Genomic DNA, 10045 nt, shown 5'->3' with positions numbered 1-10045 from the left:
AAACACAGCCATGAAGACCAAGGAACTCTCCAAACAAGTAAGGGACAATGTTGTTGAGAAGTACAAGTCAGGGTTAGGTTATAAAAAAATATCCAAATCTTTGATGATCCCTAGGAGCATCATCAAATCTATCATAACCAAATGGAAAGAACATGGCACAACAGCAAACCTGCCAAGAGATGGCTGCACACCAAAACTCATGGACCGAGCAAGGAGGGCATTAATCAGAGAGGCAGCACAGAGACCTAAGATAACCCTGGAGGAGCTGCAGAGTTCCACAGCAGAGACTGGAGTTTCTGTACATAGGACGACAATAAGCCGTACGCTCCATAGAGTTGGGCTTTATGGCAGAGTGGACAGAAGAAAGACATTACTTTCAGCAAAAAACAAAATGGCATGTTTTGAGTTTGCGAAAAGGCATGTGGGAGACTCCCAAAATGTATTGAGGAAGATGCTCTGGTCTGATGAGACTAAAATTGAAATTTTTGGCCATCAAAGAAAATGCTATGTCTGGAGCAAACCCAACACATCACATCACCAAAGAACACCATCCCCACCGTGAAACATGGTGGCAGCTTCATGCTGTGGGGATGTTTTTCAGCAGTCGGCACTGGGAAACTGGTCAGAGCAGTGGCGTATCCAGGGTATGGCAGATGTGGCAAGTGCCATGGGCGCCATATGAAGGGGGCGCTCCTGAGTGGCTGGGCAGCAAGGCACTTGCAGAGATCTCTTCTTAAAATGGCCCTGATATCGCCACTGTTACTCACTGTCAGCCTGGGGTAGGATCCTGGCCAGCGGAAACTGCTATAGGTCGTTCACCACTGGCCTCTGGCTCACTGCCCAAACTGGTTGCTAGCCACGGCCTGCCTGGCGTCTAACAACTAGTGACGTCACAGAGGAGAGAGGCAGAGATCAGCAGTCAGAGCGGAGGAGATTTAACTTCCTCCTCCGCGCCCACTGCTTAGCTCCACCCACCTCCTCCCTGCATCTTCTCCGACATGCACAAGCAACATGGGAGGCACTGACTGCAGTGCACAAAGGGAGAGAGGAGTTTGGGCAGTGGTGTCCCCCTAGGTTATTTGCAAATTAGGCTGCCGTGCAGGAGAGGGGGAAAGGAGCTGGGAGGTGCGCTGTGCTCTCCCTCCTCTCCATCTTCACAGTCCTGACACTGCAGCTCTTCTCTCCCAGTGGCTCTGTGTGTGTATAGGAGCGCCCTGCAGCTTTCCCCCTCCTGTCCTGTCATTGACTATATAGAAGCAGCAGAAAGGAACCGCATCCTCATATTATAGGAATGGCTGCCACAGGACAAGAAAGAGTTAACAGCAGGAGCTGATCCACCTCCTGCTGCTTACTGAGCCAGTGAGTGCTGCTGTAACCCGCCCTCCTTCTCAAGCCGCCCCCTTTGATTAAGAAGTACAGAGTACTGGAGCCATGCTGGAGCCTGGAGATTGAGAAAGAGCTGCTGTGGAGACTGGCGACGGGGGCAGAGAAGGAGGAGAAATGAGTAATGCCGTGTACACACGAGCAGACTTTTCTACAGCTAAGGTCCGACGGAACGAATCCGCCGGATAATTCCATCGCGTGTGGGCATCATCTGACCTTTGCTGTCGAAAAATCAGATGGACTTTAGAAATAGAACATGTTTCAAATCTTGCCGCCGGACTCGAGTCCGGTCGAAAAATCTGTTTGTCTGTATGCTAGTCCGACGGACAAAAAGGGGCGCAAGGGCAGCTATTGGCTATGAACTTCCTTATCCTAGTCCGGTCGTACGTCATCACGTTCAATTCCGTCAGACTTTGGTGTGATTGTGTGTAGACAAGTCCGTTTCGTCGGAACTCCGTTGAAAGTCAATCGGAAAGTCCTTCGGAGTTCAGTCCGTCGAAAGTCCGCTCGTGTGTACACGGCATAAGAGAAGCAAAAGAATGCGTTCAGGTGAAGGTAATGTGGAGAATGTGCACAGGAAGAGACATTTACTACAATGCTCCTCTCTTTATTCTCTCTGTACTTTCTGATGTATTCTGTATTCCTCTTCTCTCTCCCTCCCCCCTGCCCCCCCTTCTCTATCTCCCTCCTCCCTTCACTCCCCCCCCCGTTCTCGATCTCTTCCCCCTTCCATCTCCCCCCCCTCGCTTTTTTTCCCCTCTTGCCATAACCAGTATAAACGCTGTAAATATTACAATAAAATACAATGCTGTGCTTCCTTCTTCACCTTAGTGTTTCAATTTAAATGTAATTGCATAATTTAAAGCGGTTGTACACTCCTGGACTTTTTTTTTTTTTTTCATCTTGCTTCCGGGTTCGCAGGCTCTGTGACTGGCCTGAGCCACGATGAAGTCACTCCCGTGCATGCGCGCGGGAGCCACCGTTTATGGCACAGGGTTCTAAAGGAACAGCACCGGTGGCCGTTCCTTCATAGCGCATGCGCCAGTGATGTCACTGGCTCCATGTAATGTAAATATCTTCTAAACTGTACATGTTTGGGAGATATTTACTGTACCTATAGGTAAGCCTTATTACAGACTTACCTGTATGTAAAAGGCAGTAAAGGATGTTTACTTTCACTTTAAGTGATGGTGGAGCCCTCCCCCTGAATACCATATACTGCATATGTGGTGTCCTGTAAACCAAATATACAACTTGATATCTTTCAAACAAATACTATCAAAAGATAAAAGTGCAGCATATTAGTGACATTGACACCCCCTCAAAAGATTTTTGATAACAAGTTGCAATATATAAGTGATGGTAACACCCCCTCAAGAAATAAAATAACTCCACTTACAATAGGGGGTGTCACCATCACTAATATACTACAATTTTATATTTTGAAATTTTGCCTTGTCGTTTTGTTAGGTGTTTTTTTTTTTGTTAAGGTTACCTGAAAGATCGGTTTCAAATGTTTTGACAGGGGAGCAGTTTCCGTGCTTGCCACAGGCGCCATTTTTACTAGATACGCCTCTAGGTCAGAGTTGAGGGAAAGATGGATGGTGCTAAATACAGGGATATTCCTGAGCAAAACCTGTACCACTCTGTGTGTGATTTGAGGCTAGGACGGAGGTTCACCTTCCAGCAGGACAATGACCCCAAACACACTGCTAAAGCAACACTTGAGTGGTTTAAGGGGAAACATGTAAATGTGTTGGAATGGCCTAGTCAAAGCCCAGACCTCAATCCAACAGAAAATCTGTGGTCAGACTTAAAGATTTCTGTTCACAAGCGCAAACCATCCAACTTGAAGGAGCTGGAACAGTTTTGCAAGGAGGAATGGGCAAAAATCCCAGTGGTAAAGTGTGGGAAGCTCATAGAGACTTATCCAAAGTGATTTGGAGCTGTGATAGCCGCAAAAAGTGGCTCTTCAAAGTATTAATATTAGGGGGGTGAATAGTTATGCTCATTGACTATTTCTGTTTTTTTGTCCTATTTGTTGTTTGCTTCACAATAATAAAAAAAAAACATCTTCAAAGTTACGGTCATGTTCTGTAAATGAAATGATGCAAATCCTCAAACAATCCATGTTAATTCCAGGTTGTGAGGCAACAAAACACGAAAAATGCCAAGGGGGGTGAATACTTTTGCAAGGCACTGTATGTCAACATATTCTGAAAATGTCAGAACATTTGGTAAATCTCACCAAAAGTTTTTTACATTAAGTTATATTTTACAATCCCAAAACATGTGGCTTAGTGTAAAAAGAGCCCAATGTACCATAACGTGCCTAAACTTTAATAGATTGTCTTGTAATTTTGCACAACCTAAGTTTTCAACTTCTCAAACCTATCCTAGAAGAGTCATGGATTTTGGTCTCTCACAAAGAAAATGAGGGTGTTAAGCTTGTTTTTTTTGGGGAGCTTAATGGGGCTTAACTTACAATACAGTGCCTAAACCTTAATCAATTGCCTTAAAACTTTGCACAGCCCAAGTCTTTAGCTTCCCCGAACCTATCCTAGATGTTTCATGGATTTTTGTTTTCCAAAAAACAAGTGAGTGACATTGTAGCCCCTACCACCTCTTGTGTAGTGGCCATAGTGTGGGACAGCCAATGGAGGAATATTATGCGTGTGTGTGTGTGTGGCTCACCAGCCAATCACTAGGGATTTCTTGGCCAGTGGTGCATGCTGGGGAAGTGCATATATACTTAGTAGAATTGCCATGTTCTCAGTCTTTGTACAGCCTACATCCAGGCTTATCCTGGAGATGGGAATGCTCAAGTGTGGGGAAGGTTTGAGGAGGCCTCAAGCCTAGAAGAGAGGCCTCACATGCTGATTGAGGAGGAGAACCAGAGACACTGGATGGCTACTGGAGGTACCTGTTACTGGAAAGGACCTGGTGTCTCTCCTACTGAAGATCTTATGTCTATCCTTATTCAGCTGTTGCTCTAATACCCAGTGCCTGCCTGTGCTCCTATTGATTCTGCACTGTGGAATACTGAAAGGGACTGGTGAGTCTGGAGTTCTGTTCTAATCTAGTTTTGTCATGGTTGTTCTCAGCCCTATACCTTCTCTGTCGGTTATTGAGTTCTCCAATAAAGCATTCAAAAAATGTACTTAAAATGACTGGCGCCAAACTTTTTCTTTGATCGCACAGCCCCACAGACCCCACTGGCCTAGGATCCGCCCAAAATCAAAATGTCAGCCTTCCCTGCCTTGGGGTGTCCATGCTATGTCTCTGGGGGTCAGGGGGCTGCTGTACTTGTTTTCTGGGATTTAATGTGGCTTAATGTACAAAAAAGGAACTTCGATGTTATCCAATTTCCCCAAAATTCACACAATAGAAGACTGTATTTATGTCAGTATATTCTAAAAATCTCAGGTTGTTTGGTAAAACAGACCAAAGGTTATTCACTTTTAACTGTTTTATTATATTCCTGAAACAATTAATTGGAATGGCTTAAAGGGTAAGTTCACCTTTACAGAAAATCTGTAAGGTGAACTTACACTGGACCCCCTCCCCATCCCCCCGGGTCCTGCTGACCTGGAGCCCTGCAATCACCCGCTGTGACACATCGGGTCGCCGTTTCACTGGTCAGGGGATTTGAAATCCCAGTGGCGTGATCTCCTACACGTACCTCGTAAATGTACGTATAGGTGGCATTCTAATTGGTTGGCGCTGTCACATGGATGGCCCCGACCAATCAGGACCCGCCTAGCCCGTCTTGTCAGAGCTGGAAAAGAGGAGAGAAAGCCGTGGGGATTTCAAATACCTGGACCGGTAAAGCAGCGACCTGATGTGTCACAGCGGGTGATCGCGGGACTCCAGGTTAGCGGGAAAGGGGGGATGGGGAGGGGGTCCAGTGTAAGTTCACTTTACAGATTTTTCTTTAATGTAAAGGGAGCTCTATGTGTAATAAAGTGCCTAAATCTCAATCAATTGCCTTGTAACTTTGCGCAGAACTTTGCACAAGTTCTTTTGTGTACATTAAGCCACATTAAGCTCCCAAAAATTAAAGGGGTTGTAAACCCTCAATATTTTTCACCTATGCATTAAGGTGAAAAACCTCCTGTGATGCAGCAGCCCCGCAGAGCCCCCCTTTTCCTTACCTGAACCCGGTCTTTCCAGCGACGGGGATGAGCACACCAGCTCCAGCCAGTGTCTGGGGTCCTGATTGGATAGGTTGATAGCAGCATAGCCATGGGCTCCCGCTGCTGTCAATCAAATCCAATGACGTGGGAGCCAGTGGCGGGGCCGAGTCCTGCTGTCTGTGTTAATGGACGCAGCAGCATGACATGGGAGCGAGCCCGCACGAGTTCCCCCGAGGGACAGCGCCTCTCCAATGGGTCACTCAAGAAGAGGAGGAGCCAGAAGCGCCGCTGAGCAACCCCAGAAGAGGAGGATTGGGGCCACTCTGTGTAAAACCAAATGCACAGAGGAAGGAAGTATAACATGTTTGTTTAAAAAAAAATTAACCTTTACATATCCTTTAAAGTGGATGTAAAGCCGAAAATGTTTTTTTAATTAAGGCTTAAACCTTATACACATGGGCGTCCGCAGGTAGGGGCAAGGGGGGTCAAGTGCCCCCCCCTGGAATCAGGGATCGGATCTTAAATTCAGCAGAGTTGCGTCACTATCGGGGTGCAGGCAGCCCGCGCCCAGGTGCCACCCGCCAGTGGGGTGACACCATCAAGGTGCTGTCAAGCCCCCCATCAGTGTAGTGTGACTACGGGCTCTTTTCCCTGCTCAGTCCAGCAGAGAACTCGGCAGCGCTGTGACAGGAGAAAGGCGAGCTGCAAGCTATCAGAGGTTTCCCCCGCTTGCCCCCCTTTCTCCTGTCAGGGAGAAGAGACGGCGGCTCTCACCAGGTTCCACACCCAGCTTCCTGCCTGCTCCTTTCCTTCCCTATTGGCCATAACTGAGGGCAAATCAATGGAGACTAGGAGAGGAGAGCATCATGGGACATGTAGTCCCAAAGATTGCAGGCCCCATTTTCCACAGGGAGGAGGCTACAGCTCGATCAAGAGAGAGATTGACAGACTGCAGTCTGGAAAAAAGCTGAGGGAGAGAGTGCTACAGGAGAAAGAATGAGGAGTGTGCTGGGCGGAAGCCAGAGAGAGAGCCACGCTGCCCAGCCCCACCAGAGAGAGAAAGACTGAGCCACTACCAGGGTACAGACATGCTGCACTACTGACCAGAGTCGCCCCCGGGGAACCCAGAGTGATCAATTGTCCAGCCGGAGGGATCACTGCTGTAGTTTCACTGGGTCTGGTAAGAGGGCCTATTGGCCATTATCCATTACTTATCCTGGGGACTGTACTACGTCTGCAGTCTCTGACCATGATAAGTTCTGCGGACGCCCATGCTTATACAGTATAGGATTTTATGTCATCTGTACCCAGTCTTGCCACGAAGAGTTAATCCAGCTCTGAGCAATACTCTTATCTTTTTTCAGTGAGATAAAAACAGACAGACAGAGAAATAGGAGTCATATCTCATGCACCAGCCTGAGACAGGCTAGCATACATGCCCAGTTATTTTACCAACAGGAGGGGAGGGCTGGGGAGTGATGGGAGCTGAAAGGAAGGGAGGGAGGGGGGAGAGGAGGACAGAGGAGAGCTGCGGATGAAGGAGGCACATAAACTGACCACGGTGTCAGGGCTCAGCAACCATGATAAACTGTGGTCAACTTACAGGGGGGAGGAAAAAACCAGGCAGGATCAGCCAGGTATTTCAGGTGATATAAGGGGCCAAATTACACAGCACAAGTGCTGTGCTGTTATTCATGCTTTAAAGGAACAGGATCCATTTTTTTTTAAGGGTTACAAACACTTTAACTGTTCTTACTGTGAAGAATCCCTTCTTCAACTGATGGAAAATTAAGACTAAAATAGTATGTATGCATTCAAGAAGGGCACAGCCCATGTTCTGTGGGCCACTAGATCAAATCCCTATAAATATCCTTATTATTATATTAATATTATATAGCATATCTATATCATTATTATATAATATATATATTATTCTCTCTCTCGTCTGCAGTGGCGGAGGCGATCGGATCCTTTCCCTAGCCTGACATGGAGACAAGTGAGGGGAAGATAGCCCCCACCCATCTCCATATCATTGCATGGTGGAAGCGACGTCAAAATGTCACTTCCGCCCATAGCTTTTAAACGGCCATTTTTTTTTGTATTTTTTTAAATGACAACATTTTTTATTTCATTTATTTTATTAATTTTTTTTGCATTTTAGTGTAAATATGAGATGTGAGGTCTTTTTGACCCCAGATCTCATATTTAAGAGGTCCCGTCATGCTTTTTTTTTCTATTACAAGGGATGTTTACATTAAAAAAACAGTGTAAAAATAAAAAATAAAAGGTAAAATAAATAAGAAAAAAACAGCGCCCGCATATGAAAACGGTGTTCAAACCACACATGTGAAGTATCGCCGCGATCATAAGAGCGGGAGCAATAATTCTAGCCTTAGACCTCCTCTGTAACACAAAACATGCAACCTGTAGAATTTTTTAAACGTCGCCTATGGAGACTTTTAAGGGTTTGTCACCATTCCAAGAGCGGGCGCAATTTTGAAGCGTGACATGTTGGGTATCAATTTACTCGGCGTAACATTATCTTTCAAAATATAAAAAAAAAATTGGACTAACTTTACTGTTGTCTTATTTTTTTATTCAAAAAAGTGTATTTTTTCCAAAATAAGTACGCTAGTAAGACCGCTGTGCAAACACGGTGTGACAGAAAGTATTGCAACCACCGCCATTTTATTCTCTAGGGTGTTAGAAAAAAATGTATAATGTTTGGGGGTTATAAGTAATTTTCTAGCAAAAAAAAAAAAAAAAATTTTTAACTTGTAAACAACAAATCTCAGAAAGAGGCTCAGGCTTGACAGGACTTCTCAAATATGAGATCTGGGGTCAAAAAGACCTCAGATCTCATATTTACACTATAATGCAATAAAAAAAAAGTAATTTAAAAAAATGACATTGAAAAAAATGTGCCTTTAAGACGTATGGGCAGAAGTGACATTTTGACGTGGCCTCCGCCCTGCAATGTCATGGAGATGAGTGGGCGCCATCTTAGCTTCACTCGTCTCCAGGCACAGCAAGGAGACAGACGTGATCGATTGCCTCCGCCGCAACTGACAGCTCCGGTAAGCGGCGGAGGGCACCGGATCATGGCGGGAGGGTGGGGGCCCTCTCCAGCCACCGATAAAAGTGATCTTGTGGCAAATCCGCCGCAGAGACCACTTTTATCTGAAAGCTGACCGCCGCACCAAAATGGGGATACCGGAGTTATGGCAGCCAGCTGCTGCCATAACAACGATATCCGCTGCCAAACTTTGGACGTACATCGGCGTGCGGCGGTCGGCAAGTGGTTAAATTAGTTATTTTGAGCGGTGTGGCATTTGGGCCAGAGGACTGGTTCCCAGTCTTCCAGTTAATTTATAGAAACATAGAAAAGTGACAGCAAAAAAAAAGACCAAGTTGTCCATCGAGTCTGTCGTTAAATTTAATTATTTTTTTTCATTAACTTTGACTGTATTTACGGTAGAGCACCTTTTCTTTTTTGTTGGACTGTAACCCACATACTACCTAAATATCACACATATTTATTGCCTAACCAACACAAAATTGGTAAGGATATAGAATAAATTGGCTGTACATATTGTGCTTATTCAGAACTGGTTTAACTCCTCTCTTCTGTCTCTCTTTACAGCGCTGATTGCCATGTGCCAGGCTAGACCAAGGAACGGTAAGTTCCTTGACCCACCCCGGCCAGTCCCCACGCTTCCCTTATCTAGGTCCTCTGGTCTTGCTGGGAGGGAAGGGGTTAAGAAAATGCTTTGTTTTAGCGGTCTTGTAACAGACGATCCTCTCGTCTCTCATTCCTTCTCCGCAGAACGGAAGTGCGATTACCCTAACCAGGTTTGGAGATCTTGTTGGGCCCTTCTGTCCGGACAATTGTCACCACTATATTGATAGAACGAGTGTCTGCAAATTGATGTGTAAAGAAGGCTGCTTCTGCGAGGAAACATTCATCTTCAAATCTGGAAAATCCGGCCCCTGCGTCCAACTAGAGCAATGTCCAAAAACATACCCTGAATACTAAGAACGTTTCTAACCCCATCTGGAAAGTGGCACAAACCCGTGCATGACACATGAGAAAACATTGTACGTACCATCTGTCTGAAAAATAAAGAGCCGCACATCCTGCTGAAATGTGTCCTGAGCTTTCAATTAAAGGGAAACTATAATGGCGTGGGAGCTAATTTTTCTGTTTTATGTATTACTATTTATATAAACTATTTCATTTGTTTACCTAAGGAATTATTTATTACACAGGAGGCCCCATATGATAGGAAGCCCCCATGAGACCAGTATCACAGAACATTGCGGGGTTCTGTAAAGAGACAGCACAGCAGAATTGTTTTGTTTCAGGTCGCCTCTCTCCAATTGAATCTCCATATAGTAAACATTAGGGTTGCAATACCGATACCAGTATTGGTATTGGTGCCGATACCGAGTATTTGCACAAGTATCGGTACTCATGCAAATTCATGGATACCTGAAACAGATATTTTCAGGCTCGGTTCTTTGAG

The 10045-nt window shown here is 45.4% G+C and overlaps 1 long non-coding RNA gene across 1 annotated transcript; it reads left to right on the top strand.

Moving 5' to 3' along the window:
* The first annotated feature begins 1008 nt into the window (after positions 1–1008).
* LOC141109794 (uncharacterized) lies at positions 1009–9653 on the top strand. Its single transcript, XR_012236196.1, has 3 exons — positions 1009–1938; positions 9163–9198; positions 9346–9653. It is a non-coding gene; the product is annotated as an uncharacterized lncRNA (long non-coding RNA).
* Positions 9654–10045: the final 392 nt, after the last annotated feature.

The sequence above is a fragment of the Aquarana catesbeiana genome, linkage group LG10 (genome assembly GCF_042186555.1).
Source record: "Aquarana catesbeiana isolate 2022-GZ linkage group LG10, ASM4218655v1, whole genome shotgun sequence".
Taxonomy (NCBI): Eukaryota; Metazoa; Chordata; class Amphibia; order Anura; family Ranidae; genus Aquarana; species Aquarana catesbeiana.
The sequence above is the reverse complement of the archived record's forward strand: the minus strand, read 5'-3'. Positions and strand labels throughout refer to the sequence as shown.